The 25,201-nt window shown below is 41.6% G+C and overlaps 1 protein-coding gene across 1 annotated transcript in view; it reads right to left on the bottom strand.

The window, feature by feature from the left end:
- Positions 1 to 25,201, bottom strand: part of srgap2 (SLIT-ROBO Rho GTPase activating protein 2) — a 189,883-nt gene that overhangs the window by 113,079 nt on the left and 51,603 nt on the right. The gene's annotated exons all lie outside the window — the stretch shown is intronic.

The following is a 25,201-nucleotide window of genomic DNA, read 5'->3' as shown; positions in this document are numbered from 1 at the left end:
TCGGAATTCTTTGAAAAAAAAAACAGGCAGGATAGACAAAGGACAGTCTGTCATACGTGTTGTTTATTTGGGTTTTCAGAAAGAGTTTGACAAGGTGCCATACATGAGGCTACTTAACAAGATAAAGGCCCATGGTTTTATAGGAAAGATACTAGGCATGGATAGAAGATTGGCTGACTGGCAGGAGGCAAAGGGTGGGAACAAAGGTGACCCTTTCTGCTTGGCAGCCGATGACAAGTGCTTGTGCCAGAGGGGTCCATGTTGGGACTGCTTCTTTAGGACAGAGTTGATGGCTTTGAGGCCACATTTGCAGACAATACAGAGATAGGTGGAGAAGCAGGTAGGTTTGCGGAAGCAGGGAGGGAGGCTGCAGAAGGATGTGTAGTGAAGTGTATGACGATGCATTTTGGTAGAAGGAATAAAGACATGGGCTAATTTCTAAATGGGAGAAAAGTCAAAAATCAGAGGTGCAAGGAGAGTTGGAAGTCCTTATGCAGGATTCCTTTCAGGTTAACTTGCAGGTTGAGTTGGTGATGAGGAAGGCAAATGCAATGTCAGCATTCATTCTGAGAGGACTAAAATATAAGAGCAAGGATATAATGCTGAGGCTTTAGAAGGCATTGGTCAGTTTGGAGTACTGTGAGCAGTTTTGGGCCCCTTATCTGAAAGGTGTACTGGTATTTAGAGGTTCCAGAGGAGGTTCATGAGAATGATTCTGGGAATGAATGGCAATGAGGAGCATTTGATAACTCCGGACTTGACTCACTGAGTTTAGAAGAATGAGGGGAGATCTCATTAAAACCTATTGAATATTGAAAGGTCTGAATAGAGTGGAAGTAGGGCAGATGTTTCCTATAGTGGGGGAGTCTAAAACCAGAGGGCACAACCTCAGACCAGAGGGACGTCCATTTAGAACAGAGATAAGGAGGAATTCCTTCAGGCAGACGCAGGTGAATTGGTGGAATTCATTGCCACAGGCAGCTGTGGAGGCCAAGTCATTGAGTATATTTAAAGCAGAGGGTGACAGGTTCTTGATTAGTCTGGGTCTCAAAGTTTACAGGGAGAAGTCAGCAGATAATAAATCAGCCATGATGGAATAGTAGAGCAGATACTAGCATAGATAGAAAATTGGCTGAATGGCCTAATTCTCCTCCTGTATTTTGGTCTTTTGATACAGTAGTCCATTTGACTGGCACACTGTCAATCACCTTAAAATTACTGTCTTTCACTGCTATAGCACGGCAGCAGTATGTACCCTCTATCCTGCTTTGGCTACACTGACAGCATCTCATTAGACATGACCTCTACCACAAGGAAGCAGGTGAATGCAAAGGTTACCAACTTTCCTCCGCAGGCTCTCAAGACTGCCCGCCATCCCAACTTGGAATATGTTGCTCTTCCTTTACTGCTGCCTGTCTTAACGGATAGAAATCCCTGAACTACAGCATTGTTGCAGTATCCTCATGAGCACCACAGTAGCTCACCAGCTTCTCTATCAAGAACAGGCAGAGCAAGATACGAATGCTGCAGTTCAGAAGTTCTAGGAAATAAATACTAGCTTTGCCAGTGATGTCCAGATTCTGAAAAAAAATGAATGCATATGAAGTACTATCTACGAAAGTAATCATGATTACTTAATCATAATCCATATTTGCAACAAGACTTACACTAATGCATACTCAGTTTGGATGCTAACCTTGCAGAATTATCATTTGAAATTGAGCCAGTCATTGGATAAATACTTCTTGCACAGATTATGTTTTTCCACAAAGCCTGCAATGTCCAAAGCCAGAAGTAATTAAAAGGGTCGACATCCTGCCAAGTCTAAATCATAATTTTTCCTAAACAGCTGAGGCCTGCATCAAATCTAAATAAACAAAAGCACATGACACCTTTTGCCAAGTAATACTAGAGAAAAGCTTTGTCAACGCAGTTAGCCAAGGAATGAGGGTTCATCTATCACACATTAGGGGTGGGAATGCTGGAGCTAGGTACAATCTGCCTGTCCGGATAATACTATCTGTACTGTACTAACAAAGAAAGGGTTACATTATAAAGATTCGTTAAAATGAACCTTTGGCTGATCTGTGCACAGGTTACCTTTCATGCAAATAGGGTCCTCAGAAGATAATGCCAATCTAGAACCCCACTGTGTTCAGACAGCAACGATGTAATTGAGCACAAGTCTGACAGCAGGCTTAAAGAAGTAAATTAAACGCTCATATTCCACACTGCTTTATAGTTTAAAAAGCAAATTCAACTTTAGAAGGCAGGCAAATCGGGTGATAAATAAGCATGATGAATTTGCTATATTGTAGCAGGATTTGCAAGCCACCCTTCGTGAAGGAGAAGAAACCACATTTGAACTGGACTAAGACTGGAGTGAGTGGAAAGTTCAGACTGGGAACAGTAGAGCTTACAATCGACCCTAGAATGGGAAACTATTTGGAACTTACTAGATGATGAAAGAAAGAATTCAATTTCCACAGCTACTCAAATATATCATGTTTATATTTGCAATGGGTTAAATGAGGCAAAGACACATATCTGCATATTTACCAAGCGCAAACATCCCCTATGTAATTTTATTTTGCTTAAATGCAGATCTCTCAAGTGGTAAATGGCATCATTTGGCACCGATCTGAGTGTTTTGAGTACTCATTTACACTTTGGGATTTTGTATCACGGGCAATACCATCATTCACTTCCCATCCCAAACCGCACTCAAGAATGCCATCAGCTGGTACTGCACAACTACAGTCCTACAGTGAAAGAATCCCACAATGTTGGAGGGAAGGGATACCAGGATTTACACTGTGCAATGATAAATGGAGACAGCCTGAATGAATGGTCGCAGCAGAAATCCTCATCACAATTAAAAGGTATTCCTCACTCTTCTCTCTATGGCACAGAGGCTCAGTGCTCACTAATATGATGACTTGATAAGTAAGGCTTTGGGCCTACTCCGGGCTGCTCCAGGGTCCGGATCTGAGGACTCAATTTTGGTTTGGAATGTTGTTGTTTGCTTCAATTGTTCGCATGACTTGTTTTCTTTTTCTCTTGTGCATCGAGAATTGGCCTTTTATTTTTACTCTTTTTAAAAAAAAATTGGGTTCTTTCAGGTTTCTTGCTTTGTGGCTCCCTCTGAGCAAGCAAAATTCAAGTTTGTATGATATATACATTCTTTGATAATAAATGCACTTGAATCTACTTGGATTAGCTTATGTAGACCTGTGCTGTCTATGACTGACAACCAAGTCAGGGAAATGGGTGTAATGTAGATGGACGCCTCCAAGAGGATCACAAACTTGTCATGGGGTTTGGAGGCATGCGTGTCTCAATGACCCACGTTGGCGTGAGTCAGGACTTTATGTATTGGCACTTGGTAAAGTCACACATTTCAAATAAGTCAAAGGGTGGAGGCCAGACTAAGAGTGGTCCACCGGTCCTCCATGTTCAGGGGTTCAGCTCATGGCCAACAACCCTAACTGGTAAAACAAAATTATTATGGAAACCGCAAATAAGAATCCTTCTGTATCTGTGCGCAACAGTACTTACATAGAAACATAGAAAACCTACAGCACAATACAGGCCCTTCGGCCCACAACGTTGTGCCGAACATGTCCTTAACCTTAGAAATTACTAGGCTTACCTATAGCCCTCTATTTTACTAAGCTCCATGTACCTATCGAAAAGTCTCTTAATAGACCCTATCATATCCACCTCCACCACTATTGCCGGCAGCCCATTCCACACACTCACCACGCTCTGAATAAAAAACTTACCCCTGACATCTCCTCTGTACCTACTCCCCAGCACCTTAAACCTGTGCCCTCTTGTGGCAACCATTTCAGCCCTGGGAAAAAGCCTCTGACTATCCACACGATCAATGCCTCTCATCATCTCATACACCTCTATCAGGTCACCTCTCATCCACCGTCGCTCCAAGGAGAAAAAGCTGAGTTCACTCAACCTATTCTCATAAGGTATGCTCCCCAATCCAGGCAACATCCTTGTAAATCTCCTCTGCACCCTTTCTATGGCTTCCACATCCTTCCTGTACTGAGGTGACCAGAACTGAGCACAGTTTTCCAAGTGGGGTCTGACCCGGGTCCTATATAGTTGCAATATTACCTCTCGGCTCCTAAGTTCAATTCCACGATTGATGAAGGCCAATAAACTGTACGATTTCTTAACCACAGAGTCGACCTGTACATCTGCGGTCTGCATCCTAAGGGCTCAAACCTAAGATCCCTCTGGATCCTCTACACTGCCAAGAGTCTTACCATTAGTACTATATTCTGCTATCATATTTGACCTACCAAAATGAACCAATTCACACTTATCTGGGTTGAACTCCATCTGCCACTTCTCAGCCCAGTTTTGCATCCTATCAATGTCCTGCCATAACCTTTGACAGCCCTCCACACTATCCACAAAACCTCCTACCTTTGTGTCATCAACAAACTTACTAACCCATCCCTCCACTTCCTCATCCAGGTCATTTATAAAAATCATGAAGAGTAAGGGTCCCAGAACTGATCCCTGAGACACCCCACTGGTGATTGACCTCCATGCAGAATATGACTTGTCTACAACCACTCTTTGCCTTCTGTGGGCAAGCTAGTTCTAGATCCACAAAGAAATGGCCCCTTGGATCCCATGCCTCTTTACTTTCTCAATAAGCCTTGCATGGGGTACCTTATCAAATGCCTTGCTGAAATCCATATACACTACATCCACTGCTCTTCCTACATCAATGTGTTTAGTCACATCCTCAAGAAATTCAATCAAGCTCGTAAGCCACGACCTGCCCTTGACAAAGCCATGCTGACTACTCCTAATCATATTATACCTCTCCAAATGTTCATAAAGCCTGCCTCTCAGGATCTTCTCCATCAACTTACCAACCACTGAAGTAAGACTCACCGGTCTATAATTTCCTGAGCTATCTCTACTCCCTTTCTTGAATAAAGGAACAGCATTCGCAACCCACCAATCCTCCGGAACCTCTCCCGTCCCCATTGATGATGCAAAGATCATTGCCAGAGGCTCAGCAATCTCCTCCCTCGCCTCCCACAGTAGCCTGGGGTACATCTCATCCGGTCCCGGTGACTTACCCAACTTAATGCTTTCCAAAAGCTTCAGCACATCCTCTTTCTTAATATCTACATGCTCAAGCTTTTCAGTCTGCTGAAAGTCATCACTACAATCACCAAGATCCTTTTCCCCAGTGAATACTGAAGTATTCATTAAGTACCTCTGCTATTTCCTCCAGTTCTATACACACTTTCCCACTGTCACACTTGATAGGTCCTATTCTTTCACGTCTTATCCTCTTGCTCTTCACATACTTGTAGAATGCCTTGGGGTTTTCCTTAATCCTGCCCGCCAAGGCCTTCTCATGGCCCCTTCTAGCTCCCCTAATTTCCTTCTTAAGCTCCTTCCTATTAGCCTTATAATCTTCTAGATCTCTAACATTACCCAGCTCTCTGAACCTTTTGTAAGCTTTTCTTTTCTTCTTGACTAGTTTTATTACAGCCTTTGTACACCACAGTTCCTGTACCCTACCATAACTTCCCTGTCTCATTGGAACGTCCCTATACAGAACTCCACACAAATATCCCCTGAACATTTGCCACATTTCCTCTATACTTTTCCCTGAGAACATCTGTTTCCAATTTAAGCTTCCTGCCTGATAGCCTCATAATTTCCCTTACTCCAATTAAACACTTTTCTAACTTGTCTGTTCCTATCTCTCTCCAATGCTATTGTAAAGGAGACAGAATTATGATCACTATCTCCAAAATGCTCTCCTACTGAGAGATCTGACACCTGACCAGGTTCATTTCCCAATACCAAATCAAGTACAATCTCTCGTCTTGTAGGCTTTTCTACATATTGTGTCAAGAAACCTTCCTGAACACACCTAACAAACTCCACCCCATCTAAACCCCTTGCTCTAGGGAGATGCAAATTGATATTTGGGAAATTAACATTTCCCATCATGACAACTCTGTTATTATTACATCTTTCCAGCAGCTGTTTTCCTACCTGCTCCTCGATATCCCTGTTACTATTGGGCGGCCTATAAAAAACATTCAGTAAAGTTAATGACCCCTCCCTGCTCCTAACCTCCACCCACAGAGACTCCGTAGACAATTCCTCTATGGCGTCCACCTTTTCTGCAGCCGTGACACTATCTCTGATCATCAGTGCCATACCCTCACCTCTTTTGCCTCCCTCCCTGTCCTTTCTGAAACATCTAAAACTCCGCACTTGAAGTAACCATTCCTGTCCCTGAGCCATCCAAGTCTCTGTAATGGCCACCACATCATATCTGGTGTGGTGTTCCAGGGTTGAGTGCAGACCCAGTGAAATGGCATCTGCTGTTGCACAGCTGTGACGGTAGGCAAATTGGAGCAGATCCAAGTTGCTCCTCAGATAGGAGTTTGTTTCCTCACTATCCTCTCAAAGCAGTTCATCACAGTTGATGTAAGTGCTGTAGGAAGATGGTGATTGAGCCAGGCTACCATTAAATTAAATTTCATTTAATTACTTGAAGTAGTCACAAAACATACTGATGACAGCAGTATGGTTCATGCAGTACACATACACTTCAATAATGTCTTTGACTAAAACAACAAACCAGCTGCTGGAGAAACTCGGCAGATTGAGCAGCATCTGAGGAAGGAACCCAGCATCTGTAATCTCTTATATCTCTAAGCCTTTGATTAGGTTCCACATGGCAGATTGGTCTAAAAGGTTATAGTGCAGAGGATTCACGGCAAGCTGGGAGATTAGATCCAAAACTGGATATTTAGAACTTGGGTCTTCAGAGTAATTTGAGAAATGACTTAAAGCTAAGGCTTTGAAAGTTACCATTTTGATGATAGACAAATAAAAACAACACTCCTGCACAATAATCACACATAAAGAACAGCCTAGAAATGAATGCCGCATGTGACCATTTTAGAAAGTTGTTTGGAGATATTTAAACAACAAAAAGAATACGTTTAGCCTAATACAACACAAACAACTGAACTGCAGGCAGAGCTGAGGATGGCTATAATTGAAGTCCTTGGCGAACCCAATGACGTGTTTTGAACAACGTACTATGATGTCAGCAGTTAAAATAAGGTGGTGAGAAGCAAAAAAAAAAGGCAGTCTAAACCTTCAGGGAGAAGGTTCATAAGTTAGAATAGAAAGTCTTCCATTTCTATAACTCTCTCACATTCTTTTTAGGTCATTCCCAAAGTAGATAGATAGATAGATAGATAGATAGATACTTTATTCATCCCCATGGGGAAATTCAACATTTTTCCAATGTCCCATACACTTGTTGTAGCAAAAACTCATTACATACAATACTTAACTCAGTAATAATATGATATGCATCTAAATCACTAACTCAAAGGCATTAATAATAGCTTTAAAAAAAAGTTCTTAAGTCCTGGCAGTTGAATTGTAAAGCCTAATGGCATTGGGGAGTATTGACCTCTTCATCCTGTCTGAGGAGCATTGCATCGACAGTAACCTGTCGCTGAAACTGCTTCTCTGTCTCTGGATGGTGCTATGTAGAGGATGTTCAGGGTTTTCCATAATTGACCGTAGCCTACTCAGCGCCCTTCGCTCAGCTACCGATGTTAAACTCTCCAGTACTTTGCCCACGACAGAGCCCGCCTTCCTTATCAGCTTATTAAGACGTGAGGCGTCCTTCTTCTTAATGCTTCCTCCCCAACACGCCAATACAAAGAAGAGGGCGCTCTCAACAACTGACCTATAGAACATCTTCAGCATCTCACTGCAGACATTGAATGACGCCAACCTTCTAAGGAAGTATATTCCAGTCTCTGAAGTACAAACCATTTGAACTTTTGAAGTGCCTCAGCAATGCAGGAAATGTTAGTCTATTGAGCGGCTTCATTTAAGATAATGCCTTTGGTGTCTCTATCTGCTCTCACTCTGAAGTTTCTGCATTTAGCCTTCCACGTTCTAATAATCTGCTAATCTACTGGCTGAAGTGTTCACTGACATCTTTACCCTTACTTCGCCACTCTGAGGTGCCCACTTGCTTCAAGGAGGTTTCAATTACACCAGTGCCCAAGAAGAACATGGTAGCCTGGCTCAATCACCATCATCCAGCAGCACTTACATCAACTGTGATGAACTGCTTTGAGAGGATAGTGAGGAAACAAACTCCTATCTAAGGAGCAACTTGGATCTGCTCCAATTTGCCTACCGTCACAGCTGTCCAACAGCAGATGCCTTTTCACTGGCTCTGCACTCAACCCTGGAACATCTAGACAGTGAAGATGCATATATCAGGATGTCTTTCATTGAATACAGGTCAGCATTTAATACTATGGTCCATTCAAAACTAATTAGTAAACTCCAAGACCTAGGCCTTAATACCTCCTTCTGAAACTAGATCTTCAATTTCCTCACTTGCAGACCCCAGGCAGATCAGATTGATGACATCTCCTCCACAATCACATCAGTATAGATGTACCACAAGTCTGTGTACTTAGCTCCCTGCTCTACTCACTCCATACTTACGACTGTGAGGTTAAGCATAGCTTCAACCCTATACTTAAGTTGGCTGATGACACCGTTGTCATTAGCCGAATCAAAGAAAGATTGTAAATCTGGTTGAATGGTGTCACAACAGTAACCTCTCACTCAACATCAGCAAAACTAAAGAGATGATTATTGACTAGAGGAGGAGGAAACCAGAAGTCCATGAACCAGTCCTCATCAGGGGATAAGAGGCGGCGAGGGTGAGCAACTTCAAAATCCTTGGTGTTATCATTTCAGAGGATCTGTCCTGGGTCCAAAACATAACGTTGTTACAAAGAAGACACAATAGTACCTCTACATTCTTAGAAGCTTGTGAAGATTCAACACGTTATCTAAACCTTTGGGAAACTTCCATAGATGCACGGAGGAGAGTATACTGACTGCGTGTACTATGGTCTGGTGCAGAAACACCAATGCTCTTGAATGGAAAAGCCTACAAAAAGAAGTGGATACAGCCCAGTCCATCACAGATAAAGACCTCCCCACCTTTGAGCACATCTACAAGGAGTGCTGCCACAGAAAAGTAGCATCCATCATCAAGGAAACCCACCATGCTCTCTTCTAGCAACAGGAAGGAGATACAGGAGCCTCAGGGCTCACACCACCAGGTTTAGAAACAGTTATTACCCCTCAAACATCAGGCTCTTAAACTCAACTCCACTCACCTCAACACTGAACTGACTCCACAACCTTTGGACTCACTTTCAAGGACTCTTCAACTCATGTTCTTGATATTTATTGCTTATCTATATATTATTTTGCACTCTCACAGTCTGTTGTCTTTTGCACATTGGTTGTCGATCATCTTTGTTGTGTGTGGCTTTTCCTTGGTTCTATTGTGTTTATTTGCATTTACTGTGAATGCCCGAAGGATTGTACATGGTGACAATCAATTTGATGATAATAAATTTGTTCTTTCTTGAACATTACTCCAACAAAGCTCTCCTAGTACTCAATACCAAGTTTAACAACTTTAGATAGTTAGCTTTTCTTGAGTTTGGAGCTCGCTGCAGCATTTACCCAATCTTACCACTTTACAGATGCTATCTGATCTGCTGCATATTTCCAACAGTCACTGTGTTCTGCATTTTAGTTCCAGCAAATTAATTTTCTTTCTCTACTGCCCGCATTCACTTATACTCCATCAGCTCTCTCGCTTGGGTGGCATCAAACACAATTACATCACAAAGAAAACCTTGATCTCCAATCTATCACACACAATCCTTTATTCTTTCTACCACCCCACCCCCCCCATACCTATCTGCAACACAAATCATGCTCCTGTAATCGCTCTATTAGTTCTGAAGGGCCATTCATACAAAACATCAGTTCAGTTTCTCTTTCCACAGGTGTTGCCTCACCTGCTGAGTATTCTTTGAACTTTATGCTTTATTTCAGAAAAAAAATTAATGCCTTACTGTTATAAATATTAGCCCAATTGATTAAGTGGTCTCTTTCTATTCTGCTTTTCTATTTTTTTTTCTGTCAATATCGACAGCTTCACAATTTTTCACAAGAAATTCCATCTGCCAATTTCTCTTGAAATCCCTCTGCAATCGATTTCACAGCCTACAATACTGCCTTATTTTGTGTGAGTAGCAGGTTTGGTCATTATACACCCAAATATCTCACCCAAATCTTTGATAAAGATTACAAACTACCGGGGATCCACTAAGAATCTCTGAAGTGCCTCAATGGTCAGAACGTGGACAACCAGCAGTGACTAGCTTATTCCATCTCTGCTTTCTGTCTGCTAGCCAGTCCTCAATCCGCAACAGAGTGTTAACCCCTATAATACGTGGTCAAGTTTTGTTTGTTAATCTCTAACATTAAATATCAAAGGCCTTCTAAAAATCCAAAGTACTGCACATCCAGTTCGCCTTGACTTTTTCTGCTAGTTACAACCCAAAAAAATTCTAACAGATTTGTCATAGAATTAGAATCATTACAACATGTAAAAAGGTCCCCCAGCCCAACTAAACTAATTTTCCTTTCCAAATTCCAGACTGATTCTGTAAACATTACCAGTTTCCAAGTGCCCTGTCACAATTTTCATGATTATAGATTCTATTTCTCTTGCCTTGATGTCAGGCTAACTAACTATTGTAACACATACAAAATGCTGGAGGAACTATCTATTGTTTTCTTCCTTCTTCTACTTAAGTAATGGATTGCAGACATCAAATGCAAGTATACACATTTATAACCTAAGATACCAGGAGTATTGTGGTCTTGTGGTCTAGAACTTCGAGTGTACCCTAATGGGCTTGTGTATGATGGGCATGGCAGTAAGGTGCCAACTACTATTTGATTCATTGGCTGGTACCCAAGACCCACAGTTTCTGCCACAAACAACTGTGCATTGCATGCCTGTAAGTTCAAAAGTTTGCTGCCCAGTCCTTCATTGCAATACTGCAACTTCTGGTTTAAGATGGCATGTTAGAATTCGTGCGACAGATTACTGGTAGTTCAAGAGGCAAGAAATTCAACCAGAAACATTACTAATAACACCTTTTTTTGAAGTAAATTGTGGTAAATTATCACTGCAAACAATGAAGAGGCAAGCAAAGGCGAAGCGAATTCAAGGGATGAGCTTGCTGGTACGTTGCAGAATCAACGCATATGGGACATGTCATTTGGAGAGAAGTCAAGGCAGTGGAGTTTCAATGTCTGTATGACTGTCTTGGATGCAAGGTTGGATTGCTCTGGGCGATGAGACGATTTGGAGAAATCTTGAGCAGCTTCGGGCTGGCCAGTGAAACCTAGGCCCAGAGCGAGTTATTAGGCGGTGTGTTTTAGGCCCGGAGCCTTTCACTGCAGCGGTGACCAGGTCCTAGTGAGAGGTACAATACGTTTATTGGACAATTTAAACGCTGGCCCAGATAGACTGAAAAGATATCACTCGCCCTCCTGTGATGTTCACTCTTCTCTCCATGATGCTGAGGTTATGAAGGCTGCCCCGTCTGCTATGCTCCATGCCCCCTAATATGATGAATTGAGACCAAGGCTTTGGGCCTATTCCAGGCTGCTCCAGGTTTCGGATCCAAGGAGTCTTTTTGCTTCAGAATGTTGTTGCTTGCTACTATTGTTTGCATTATTTGTGGGATTCCCCCCCCCCCCCCATTCCTCTGCACATCAGATGTTCATCTTTATTTTATTTTAAATTGGAACTTCCAGGTTTCTTGCTTTGTGGCTGCCTATAAGCAAACCAAATCAAGGTTGTACGATTTATACTTCATTTGATAATAAATGTACTTTGAAATTTTGAATTATGATAGCTGTGAGCCAAAGACCTGGATTAGGAAAGAAAAATATAATCTGTGAGGAAAGGACAAATAAGTGGATATGAAGAGTGTGAAGAGATTACCAGCTTGAATGGATGGACTGCAGGAAGGCCAGAAATGAATGGGGAGTAGTGAGAGGAAATCAGTGCAGACTGGCAGAGTGAGGGGATGTTAAAGCTGAAGGATAAAGCAAAACTAATTGATGAGAATAGAGGAGGGAGCCAGCCAGTATAAAAAAAGCTAGAGGGAGAGGTGAGGCAGGGGCAGGCAGGTGAGAGATGGCAACAGATAAGGGCAAGACCGAGCATAGCAAAAGACACTAGGTGGTCATCCTGCATCAGCAAGGTCTCCCCCAAGCAGAAATTTTGTTCCAGACAGGAGTTTGAAGATGTGTTGGCCAAGCTCTTCTGAAGAAGCACAAAGAGCAAGGCAGGGTTGAGGACCAGAAACACAGTGGTTGGCCATAGAAACTGAGTGCAGCAGATGAAAGATACATCAAACTGACGTTCGTTCTAAATGGAAGAAGTCCAGCACTGCTATCAGCTCTGAGCTCATATAAACCACTGGAACCCAAGTACCTCTGCAGTCTGGAGAAGTCCTGTCAGAAATTATCTTCGTGGAAGAGCTGCTGATAAAAAAGCCATTCCTCTGGAGCGAAAGCAAAGCCAAGAGACTCACCTATGCACAAAAACACAAGGACAGGACGCTGAACAATGGCAGCTGGTGCTCTGGACCGGTGAGTCAAAATGTGAATTTTTTGGCTCAAACAGGAGGCAGTCTACAGAAGAGCTGGAGATTGCTACATGGAGGAGTGTCTGCCACCAACAGTGAAGCACAGTGGAGTTTCCCTGCAGGCTTGGGGCTGCATTTCTGCAAATGGAGTTGGTGATCTGGTCTGAAATAATGGAAACCTCAATGCTGAGAAGTGCAAGCAGATTCTCATCCATCATGCAATACCATCAGGAAGGCATCTGATTGGTCCCAACTTCATTCTGCAGCAGGACAATGACCCTAAACACATGGCCACGGTCATAAAGAACTCCCTTCAGTGAAATGAAGAACAAAGAGTTCTGCAACAGATTGTAAGGCCTCCACAGAGCTCTGATCTCAACATCATCGAGGCTGTCTGGGATTACCTGGAGAGAAGCAAGTGAGACAGCCGAAGTCTGCAGAAGATCTGTGGCAAGTTCTCCAAGATGCTTGAATAAACCTACCAGCCAATTTTCTTATAAAACTGGACATCACTGCACCTAAGAGAATTGATGCAGTTTTATAGGTAAAGGGTGATCACGCCAAATATTAATTTAATTTAGTTTTATTTTACTGTTTACTGCTCTTTATAGTGTTTTTTGATATTTAGAAACTTTTCATTATTTTTGAAAGCATCTTTGCATTACAGAACTTTTTTTTAACATGTGCTAAAACTTCTGCACAGTACTGTAGAGCTTGGATATTGGTGTTGAGGAGTTAAATTTAAGACAGCTTGAACATACCCTCTCTTTAGCTTGTCCGCAATTCCCGGGGGTGAGCTGGAATTCTTAATTCCACCCCGGCTTGATTTTTCTGAACAGCTGAGAATTGGGAGTCTCTGTACTTCGATTGCAGTTCCTGGCTGCTAATCGCATCTGCTTTTCATTAAAATTCCAATGGATTCCTGAATGCATGCGTTTAAGAAACCTTCTCTGCACTTGTGAGTGCATGCGCGCATCGTGGGCCAGAAGCTCTTGTCAGTGAATTTTTCTCTTTCGCTGTACAAATACCACAGATGCTGTAACCCTGGAGTCTAACAAATGGGAGGGAGTGCAAACATCTGGAATGAATCAATGAACCCTTCCTGCCTTCGGTGATGGGGGAGGGGGAACATATGGTATAGTGATTCAACCAGAACAAAATAAGGGGAAACCACGGAGGGAAGGACTGGAACAGTGGCTCTTTTATATGTAGAGAATTCCACTCTTTCTTCTGAAGGATGACTGCAGTTCTTTTTTTTTAAAAAGAAGCTTGTTATTTACCTCAAGATTTTTATGGGACATACATTAGCATCAGAAACATAACCAATAAAACATATATTGGTTTATATATGGAGGGAGTGAGCTTAGAGGAAGGAGAATTTATCAGAACGACAATAAAGTACAGAAGTTAGGAGTCCTCCGTACTTTTCACTCAATTATCAAAGAAACAGATTCTTTTATGGAGGTTTTTTAAAAAACACATTGATAACAGAACATCTTTTGTCGGGCAATCCCCTCAAGGTTGAGGACGATCGGTTTCCACTCCAGTTATGTGGGTTTAGAGGCGGCTGATAAAGTCAATTAGAAAGTTGCTCAAGTTGGAAAGGCTGGTATGTTGGCAGTACATAAGGACCTTAAGCATTCACCAGAAGCACTCCTTCCATGCTACGCCTCTGAGTGCTTCTAATGAACGTCAAAGTCGTTCACGGGGTGGCACTGTACTGTTGCAGTTAGCGGAGTTCTATTACAACACCAACAACCTGGGTTCAATTCCACAAACAGCTGCAAGGAGTTTGTACATTTGGGAGTGCTGCAGTTCAGTAGCAAACACGAGGAAATCTGCAGATGCTGGAAATTCAAGCAACACACACAAAATGCTGGTGGAACACAGCAGGCCAGGCAGCATCTATAGGGAGAAACACAGTCGACGTTTTGGGCCGAGACCCTTCGTCAGGACAGTGTGTGTGACAGTTGAGTAGCAGTTAGCTTGATATTATAGCTTAGAGTGTCCAAGTTTGGTGTTCAATTCCGGCACTGTCCGGCATGATTTTGTACATTCTCCACCTCATCGCACGGATTTCCACTGGGTGCTCCAGTTTCCTCCCACAGTCCAACAACATACCAGTTAGTAGGTTAACTGGTCATTATAAATGCTCCTGTGAATAGGCGAGGGTTAAACAGGTGGGTTACTGGGCATTGCAGCTTGTTGGGTTGGAAGGCCCTGCTCCATGCTATATCTCTAAATAAATAAATAAATTCTCCCTGTGACTGCATGGGTTTCCTCTAAGTTCTCCAGTTTCTTCCCACATTCCAAAGATGTATGGGTTAATAGGTTAATCCGGCACATGGTTATAATTGGCTGGCATGGGTTTGTTGGGCACTCTATCTCTTAAAAATGCCAACCCAAAGTTTCCTTCTCCATATAGAATAGTCATGGGCCAAGATTTCTCACAAGACCATACAATATAGGAGCAGAATTAGATCCTTCAGTCCATCAAGTTTGTTCTGCCCATTTGAACATGGCTGATTTATTTTCCTTCTCAACCCCATTCTCCCGTCTTCTCTCCATAATCTTTAATGCAATTACTAATTAAGAACCTATCAACCTCCACTTTAAATGTACCCAATAACTTAGCCTCTACAGACACGAGGTAATGAATTCTACAAATTCACAGCTCTCTGGCTACATATTTAAAAAATCCTCCTCATTTCTGTTCTAAAGGAACTTCTTTCTAGATTAGATTAGCTTTATATTTTACATATACATCGTCTGCATAAACGACTAATGCAGTCCGAGTATGCGTTAGGGGGTACCTTGCAATTTTTATTTCTGGCAGCAACTTAGCATGTTCACAACTTACTAACCCTAACCTTGCCCCTCCCCTCCACCTTCTTATTCTGGCTTCTCCGTTCTGAGGAAGGGTCTCAGGCCAAAACGTCGACTGTTCATTCATTTCCACAGATGTTGCTTGACCTGCTGAGTTCATCCAGCATTTTGTGTGTGTGAGTCTAAGGTAAGTGTTTGAATGATTAGGCATCTCTGCTTGACACCAATCTGCACTGGATCTGTTAATTAAGATTAGGAATTCATGCCATCATGAAGCAGACACAAAATGGAGATGAATTTCTTCAAGCAGCCAGTTAGTTGAAGACAGATGCCCTCCATTGTTGGGGTCAAAGGCTTTAGTGAGATTAAAAAAGGCCATGTATAACCGTGGACAAAATTCCATGTATTCCTGTTGCATTTGATGTGCTTTACATATCATGTTCTCCGTGTTCCCAGATGTTGTGATTCAAGGAGCAGATGTAGGTATTGGCAGGAAGCTGGCAATCACTTGCTCTGTGACAAGTGTGAGGAAAGCCCATCTAAAATTATTGTAATCAGATTTGTCTGCTTTTTTGAAAGTAGTTGCAATTATGGCATCGCTGATATCCCTGTCATGTTGGATCTGTTTGGGAATTTGTGACAAAAGTTTCTTTCTACCAAAAGCGATTTCAAAGCCACACTGTTTTCACTTGTTTCATTTTAATACAATCCCATCCTCAGTGATAAAGCTCTGCATTGAGCACTAATATCAGTAATTTAGCTTCTCTTATAAAAGCATTAATGTGCTTTCAACACCTGTTTGGCTTTGTTCTGTACAGTGTTTTTCAGCCCAGCTGCGCAATATTCCATATTCCCATCTCATGGTCCATTTGCCCAGATCAATGCACGGAGAATAATTAATGAAAAGCAAGAGGGATCGAAAGGGAGCAAGTGAAAACAGAAGGCAGAGAACAACAGGAGAGGAAAAATAAAATGATGGATGGGGTGAGATAGGGGCATGCATTTTGGAAGGGCTCTCTTTACTCAAGACTTGCACTTACACGAAGCAGTATTTTTATCAGATACTATTATCACTTCAGAAGAGGTGGTTTCTATTCTAATATTTCTTTGTCTGTATTTTTATGGAACATTGCTGTTTTGATCTGATTAAACCAATTTGAAACCTCTTCCATTTCTTTTCACAGAGCCTGAACTGGTGAGATTTTGTTTCTCAATGACACCTAGCCAATTCCTATTGCAGCCAAGACAGGACTTTTAACATTCCAACCAATTTTGAAAAGTCAGAAATTGTTCAAGGACATTAACAGGTACAAGGAGGGCAGAAAACATCTTGGCTGTTGGAACCTTTAGTGCAGGTCAACAATGAAATTTCATTGCTCATGTAACACTAAATATCACTATTCATTTTTTTGCAATGTAAAACTTTTCATTAAGATCATTGTACAGTTTCCTAATCTCAAGAAGTTAAACTTGAGGACCTGTTTTCACTCTTGCCATCATGCGTTATCGTAGAAAAGAAAGATAATATGGCCTTAGTACAAGAGCCATACACAAGTCTGACGACAGTTTTGTGCAAGTGAAGCACAAGTTACCCACTTTGTATTCCGTTCTTCTTAATAAAATATCAAGTATTAGAAAACATTTCTTAGCTAGCTGTAGTACTAGTCACTGGTATGGACAAATTTAACAGAGCTAAAAAAAATAGCGCAAATTCAAATAGGCAGTAACCTATTCTTGACTGAAATTAAAATATGGTTTTATAGAATTTCTTCTTCAGGATTTCAGCATGTCCAGGTTCATCCTGAAGTCGGGGGACACAAATTCCCACCAGTGCCGGATACTGAAGCATAGCAGGACCTGGCGCATCGAAGACAGCGGAGAGAGCGAATGTCGGAGGGCTCTGTAATCGGTTTGCCAATTCTCGAGTCGGGGAACTCAAAATAAAAATGCAATGCTCCAGACCAACTGTAACATCAAAATAGTGACCGTTGTCTCCCTGTTGCTGTGGAAGGAACTATATCTGCCTCTCCCTTGTTAGTGAGTTAGAGCAGTTCAATGCAATAAATAATCTAGCAGAGAAAAAATAATGAAAATAAAAATAATAAACATGAAAATCAGTTAAGTATATTGAATAGATTTTAAAACGTGCAAAAACAGAAATACTGTATATTAAAAAATGCTGATGCTTTAAGCTAAGTAAGTGGGGAGAGGGGGAGGGTTGATGCAGCTTGTTCATGGGAGGGGGAAGGAGGCTTTGGGGTTCTTGCATTTTTCCTATCATTCATCCTTTGGGATTTTTCTTCTGTTTCGAGGATGTCTGCGGAGAGTAAGAATTTCAGGCTGCATGTTGTATACATTCTCTGAAATTAAATGGAACCATTGAACTAATAGTAGGGAAATCTGAACCCCTCTTCTCCCGAAAAGCTTTAAGTGCTGGGTGTAATTAGAATATTTGAAGACCGAGCAGGATTTACTTTGTAGAGCAAAGTGCGAGAAACTGAAACCCAAAATATCACGTTAAACATCAGCGAGAAAGAATTGTTCTTAAATAAACAGAGGATGCCAAAAACACAACAAATTGCTTTCTAAGAATCTGAATGCGGTTTAATATCACTGGCATATATCACAAAATTTGTTGTTTTGCAGCAGCAGAACATTGCAATACATAGTAACAAAAACTATAAATTACAATAGGTATATACAGTATAAAAAAGAAAATTAAATAAGTAGTGAAAAAAGTGAGGAAAAAATACCGAGAAGTATTCATGGGTTCATAGTCCATTGAGAAAGCTGATTGCAGAAGGAAAGAAGCTATTCCTGAAATGTCGAGTGTATGTCCTAGGTGATGGGAATTCTTAATGGTGAATGCTGCCATTTTGAGACCTCGCCTTTTGAAGGTGTCCTCAATGCTCCTCAATGCTGGGGAGGCTCATGCCCTTGATGGAGTTTACAACTTTCTGCTGCTTTTTCCAATCCTGTGCAATGGCCCCACCATACCAGACAGCGATGTGACCAATTAGAATGCTCTTCATGCTGCATCTGTAGAAATCTGCAAGTATCTTTGGTGACATACCAATTCTCCTCAAATTCCTAACAGCCACTGTTGTGCCTTCCTTGTAATTGCATCAATATGTTGGGCCCAAGATAGATCTTCAGACAAGCTGACACCCAGGAACTTGAAACTGCTCACTCTTTTCACTGCTGATCCCTCGATGAAGAACCGGTGTGTGTTCTTTCAACTTTCCCTTCCTGAAGACCACAAACAATTCCTTGGTCTTACTGCATTAGGTGCTACAACACCACTCAACCAACTGATCTATCTCGCTCCTGTATGCCTCTTCGTCACCATCTGAAATTCTGCCAATAATAGTTGTCATCAGCAAATGTACAGGTAACACTTGAGCTGTGCCTAGCCACACAGTCGTTAGTATAGAGAGGAGAGAAATGGGCTAAGCCTGCATCCTTAAGGTGTGCCAGTTTTGATTGTCAGCGAGGAGGAGATGTTAGTTCCTATCTGCACAGAATGTGGTCTGTCTCCCAGTAAGGAAGTCAAGGATCCAGTTGCAGAGGGAAGTACAGGGGCCCACGTCTTGGATCGTTTTGACTAGAACTGAGGGTAGGATTGCGTTCAATGCTGAGCTGAAATCAATAAACAGCAGCCTGACATTGGTATCCCTACTGTCCAAGTTACCCAAGGCCAGCGGAGAGCCAGCGAGATTGCATCCGCTGTAGACATGCTGTGGCGGCAGGCAAATTACTGCAGGCGGGTCCAGGTCCTTGCTTAGGGAGGAGTTGATTCTAGCCATGACTAGCCTCTCAAAACACTTAAACATACTAGATGTGAGCGCCGCTGGGGTGATAGACACTGAGGCAGCTCACTCTGCTCTTCTTGGGTACTGGTATGACTGTCCCCCTTTTGAAGCAGGTGGGAACCTCCAGCTGCAGCAATGAGCGACTGAACATGTCCTCGAACACTGTTAACAGTTGGTTAGCACAGGTTTTTAGAGCCCAGCCAGGTACATCATCAAGGCCTGACGCCTAGCGAGGGTTTACCCTCTTGAAAGATTTCTGATATTGGCCTCCAAGATAGAGATCACAGGGTGACCGGATGCTGCAAAGATTTGCACAAAGATAGGGTTTTATTCTCAGTTACAAAGCGTGCGTAAAAGGCACTGAGCTCATCTGGAGGTGAAGCATAACTGCCTTGTATGATGTTAGGTTTCACTTTGTAGGAAATAAATGGCCTGCAAAGCCTGCCAGAGCTAACGTGCATGTCTCTAGCCTCAATTGAAATTGTTTCTTAGCTCTTAAGGTAGCCTTCTGTAGGTTGTGCCTGGATTTCTTATATAGTTCTGGATCACTGGTGTTGAAAACCACAGATCTAGCCCTCAGCAGACTACGAATCTCTTGGTTCATTAACAGCTTTCATCCGGTATGTTCTTGAAGGCACACAACTCATCCACACAGATCTTGTTTAAGTCAGTGACAACTGTGGCATATTCATTCAGATTAGAAGATGAATCACTGAATATGGTTGAGTCCACCAGCCCAAAGCAGCCCTGTAAGCACTCCTCCACCTCCCTTGAGCATACCCCCTTGATCCTCATCACTGGCACTGCAGTCTTTAGTCTCTGCCTGTACACTGAGAAAAAGTACAGCCAGGCAATCAGAAAGTGCAGGCATGGGATGGCATGATTAGCATTCCTGATTGTGATATCACAGTGGTCATGTGTGCTGGCTCCTCTGCGTCTACAGGTGATATGTAGGTGGTAGTTTTTCAGAGAATTCTGCCTGGTTGATATCCCTCACAATGATAGGGAAGGTATCGGGGAGCACTGTTTTGTGCCTGTTGATGAGGGATCTGAGTCCCTCCAGTGCTTGCCTGAGGAGAAATCCGTTGCTATCCATAATTTTTAAAAGACAATAAATCTGCCATACAAAGACAAAGAATTATTAGTATAAGATGTGGTACTTGCACTTTGGGTCTTTCTCAGGCTCTGGTGGCATTCTCCCACTTTCTCAACCTGATTTTTTATACATTATCAAAGAACATCCACGTTGCTATTCGCATCTGCTGAGTACTTGATGACACCCAAAGCTAAACAGCAAAATAACCAGAGCTGAAGAAATGGTTTCATCATGGAAGAGAGGTGGGAAGCAGCACAACAAATCGCCTCTCTTCAAGTGTAAGTAACAGACTAAAAAGAGTGAAGAAGTATAAACAGCACCATATGCCCTCTGATATGTAACAGGTCAAGTAAACAAATTCATTGATAAACGGGAGAGCTCTGTCTAATTTCCATCGCTGGTCTACTATTATACATGACAAATTGTCGCTAAATTGCAGCCTTGCTTGAAAAGAGACTTTGGAACAGCAATAATATGTTCTGTCAGATCAAAGAACAAAGCAACAAAGACAACTCTTCTCAATACAAGGGAGCAGTGATGACTATTGTGAATTAATTATCTCATTAGGATCACACGAAAACTGTGCAGAACCCATTGTTTTCATTTCACGTTCTTACTGAACCATGATATCAAAACATTTCAGTGCAATCATCAAATTCAGCATTCAGTAAAGCTCTCTTCTACACTAGCCACTCTAGACCAAGAAAAAGCAGCTTTCACATGTCTCAATATCTGTCCAACTAAGTCCAGTTACCAAAATCCAACTTCTCTTTCACCTAATCAACCATTTTTATTGGGAACTTTTGTGCTAAACTTCAAGATGAGTGTTTCAATGGATTGACCAATATTAATAAACTGAGGCTTGCAAAATAGCCTGAAAGTGCAGATGAAATTTTAAAAAAGTAACTTAGATATTATTAGCAAGAGTACAGACTGCAAGAGCAAGATATAATGACAAGATTTTTGCCCATACATTCATTGGGTTAATGTTTGAGTACACTGTCTTGGTTTGGATGCTCCATTACAGCCAAGTCCATTAACACCATACTCTGAAGAGTGGAATGCCAGATATCACAATTGCACATAGAAGAACAGAGTTTAAACACAGGGACTACTTTCACTGAAGCTAACAATTAGGAAGATAAACTTCCCACGGTTTTCCATTTCTACTTATGATTCCTCTCCGTCAGCCTTTAAGGTACATTTCTCCTTCCACCCCGCTTCACTGATTCTATAAAAAGGACTCTTTATTTTTCAGCAGGGTTCCAGCTGATTCTGAACCCTCAAGTACTGCTTATCAAATAGCATTTTCTATTTTTAACCATCCTTTTCCAAATAATGTTTCTGACATTTCACGCCATACAAATTGATTTTTGGGCTTTACCAATTGATTTGGGGATAATTTAACCATAAACTGAATTAATCAAGTATTCTTCAAATACATTAAGCCATTGACAAAGTGGAAGAGATATCCCTGATTAAATAGCAATTCAGCATCTCATTAGTGTCAAAGTGAACAAACCCCAGAGCATTGAGACCACATTTTGTGAGCTTCACAGAAGGGCCTTTTCTTATCTAATGAACTGGAGATTGAATAACTATCGGATTACCAAACTAATCAGAGGCATCAGATTGATGAGCAGTAAAATGTTGACACGAGTAGTGACTCAGAATATTCTGGAAATGCAGAGTAGGAAAATGAGTATCCAGTGGCAGATGATAGGGTTAAGTATACAGGGATCCAGAATAGCTAATGGCCTAAACTTCAAGCAGTTTAAAGATGAAGGTTTTACGGCATATTTCCAGAAAAATTGATTTTGGTTCCACATAATAATAGGAGCTGGAAACCTACCTTTCTAACAGTTGCAAATATCTCAAACTACATCACAGCATTGTATCTTCATGAATATTTATGGCGAGCTCAGGTGGTTTGGAAATCTGTTGAGTGATTCAAATGGTTGCACTGGCTACACAATCTATTTCATGCTCTCACTCCTGGAATTCATTAAACTCTAATATAATTATAAGTCAAAGATTCAGAACCGAAAAAAAAAAAAAACAAAATCATAGACTCTAAGAGATTGTGAGATGTGCTTTCCTTCAATCAAGAGGGGGTTGGTAGTTCTGGGCATAGTTTTCAGGATATCTTGGTGATGAGAAGGATGCTTCACTCATCCAAATTCACATGTTAGTAAAAGCTGTGATCACATTAGTTATTTATTTATTATTGAGATAAAAGTACAGAATAGCCCCTTCCAGCCGTGCCGCCAAGCAAATCCTCGATTTATCCCTAGTCTAATCACAGGACAATTTACAATGACCGATCAACCTACCAACTGGCACATCTTTGGATTGTGAGAGGAAACCATGCAGTGATGTGGCATGTTCTAGCTTTGAATAATTCTCTCTGACTGAAAACAGGTAAATTTAAAACAAAAATATGGGGTTATATAGTTAATTAGATCCTAGGTCTTCCCAAAATGGTGCAGAATAATTAAAAAATTAAAGTTAAAATATGTTAAACTGCTACCAGCTGATGAGTATTTTCAAGTAGATGTTGGTCAGACTTCCTGCTCTTTACTGAATGTTTATAAAGAACCCTATCTGAACAAATGGGCACTCCTTGGTATCCAAAGCTCTCAGCACCGCACTGCTATGTCAGCCAAATACACTAATCCCGATTTCCAGATTTATGCTTTTGACAAATACACTGGAAGTATAGGATTACTGTCCTGGTATCTCACTTAAGCTTATCAAAGTAGAGCTCTGTAGAGCGCAGACAGAAAAAGTAGTGTAATAAGGTCTCTCTTCTGGGATGTAACTAAAGAATATTGTTGGAGCAGTGTAACCACTACGCTTTACAGTACCAGCAAACCAGATTCAATTCCTGTAAAGAGTATGTATGTTCCTCCCTTAACTGCGTGGGTTTCCTCCAGTTGCTCTGGTTTCTAAAAACGTACCGGTTGCCAGGTTAATTGGTCATTGTAAATTGCCCTGTTATTTGGCTAGGATTAAATGTGGGGAATTGCTGGGCAATGTGGCTCAAAGGCCGGAGGGGCCTATTCCACACAGTATGCTGAATAAATAAATGATAGACAGACATTGATGGGCATCCAAATACTCTATGCACCATGTTATAGAGTATGGCATGTTATATTCTGCACTGTTCTGGGAATGTTTGATGGGACCACATAAAGTTATTTATACTCAGTACCTATCCTGTGCAGTACTTTGCCAAAAAGCATTTGATGCCAATTCTGATTACGAGAAGTGGCTGAATAAGGAAACAAAGGTGGTTAAAGACTCTTTCCCAATAGAATGAGGAGTTTGGTTAATGGGCAAACATGAGGAAATCTGCAGATGCTGGAAATTCAAACAACACACACAAAATGCTGGTGGAACACAGCAGGCCAGGCAGCATCTATAAGGAGAAGCACTGTCGACGTTTCGGGCCGAGACCCTTCGTCATGACTAACTGAAAGGAAAGATAGTAAGAGATTTGAAAGTAGTGGGGGGAGAGGGAAATGCGAAATGATAGAAGAAGACCGGAGGGGGTGGGAAGAAGCTAAGAGCTGGGAAGGTGATTGGCGAAAGTGATACAGAGCTGGAGAAGGGAAAGGATCATGGGACAGGAGGCCTCGGGAGAAAGAAAGTGGGGGGGGGGGGGGGGAGCACCAGAGAGAGATGGAGAACAGGCAGAGTGATGGGCAGAGAGAGAGAGAAAAAAAAACTAAATATGTCAGGGTTGGGGTAAGAAGGGGAGGAGGGGCATTAACGGAAGTTAGAGAAGTCAATGTTCAATGTTGGTTAATGGGCATTATGGTTTTGAGGAAAAAATGAGGGGTTCAAGTAGTTGTGACAACATTTTGGAAATGAGAAATGATTGTAGATGCAGAAGAACAGAACTTAATTGACAGCTCTTCTCCGCTCAAAAAGTAGTAAGTGCTGAACATAAACTTCAAATATTTAAAATCATGTTTTTACATTATGGAAATGTTTATTTCCACATTGACTACAGCTCAACATTAACCGCTTTTTAAGCATATCAACTGCTGAAACCCCTCATTCTAACTTCTTCTTACTCTCCAGAAACGAGTGTTCCATGACCCTCGTTCACTCTCCATAGTAAATGTGAAGTCACCGAAAATGTTGTTGCTATTATTTTAAACACTCACCATATCCATGATATCCAACACACTTGTGCTTACTGATCTTCCACTTAACCAACATATTGATTTTATTTTAAATTCACAGCCTTGGCCGTGGCTTTCCCCATCTCTGCAATATCCTTCAGAACCATAATGGTCTGAACAATTTAACCACTAGACCATTGATAGTATTTGTGGCCCACAACTCCTGATTCCCTTCCTTGAACCTGTCAACCTTGCTCTTCTTCTCAACTTTATGCTCATCTACCCTTGTGTGCATCAGTATCAAATATAGCTTCTTCCTCTCTGCCATCAGATTTCTGAACGGTCCATGAACACTTCTTAAGTATCCCTCCTTTGCACTGTTCACTTATTCTTTTTATTGTAACTTAGAACTCTTTCTATCTTGCACTGTACCGCTGCTGCAAATCAACAAATTTCATGGCATACGTCACCGATAATAAACCGGACTGATTCAGAGGATTATCATGAAATGTCTTGGAATGGCCTGCTAGAAAAAAAAATGTTATTTAAACACATGTTGTTGTCATTGAACAAGTCCAGCCAAAGATATCATTTTAAGAAGTCAGAAGATCCTCCTAGTTGAGGATCACTGTGGGTCAATCCCTGTCTCCAGCTGAGATTAACTTCCTCGGCACAGAAAAGGAACTAAAGCTCAGATAGAACACTGCTCACTTCCTTGATCTCTACAAAGAGTTATCA

This window comes from Hemitrygon akajei, chromosome 27 (genome assembly GCF_048418815.1).
Source record: "Hemitrygon akajei chromosome 27, sHemAka1.3, whole genome shotgun sequence".
In the NCBI taxonomy this organism is placed as follows: Eukaryota; Metazoa; Chordata; class Chondrichthyes; order Myliobatiformes; family Dasyatidae; genus Hemitrygon; species Hemitrygon akajei.
Note: the sequence above shows the minus strand (reverse complement) of the source record. Positions and strands in the feature narration are given on the sequence as shown.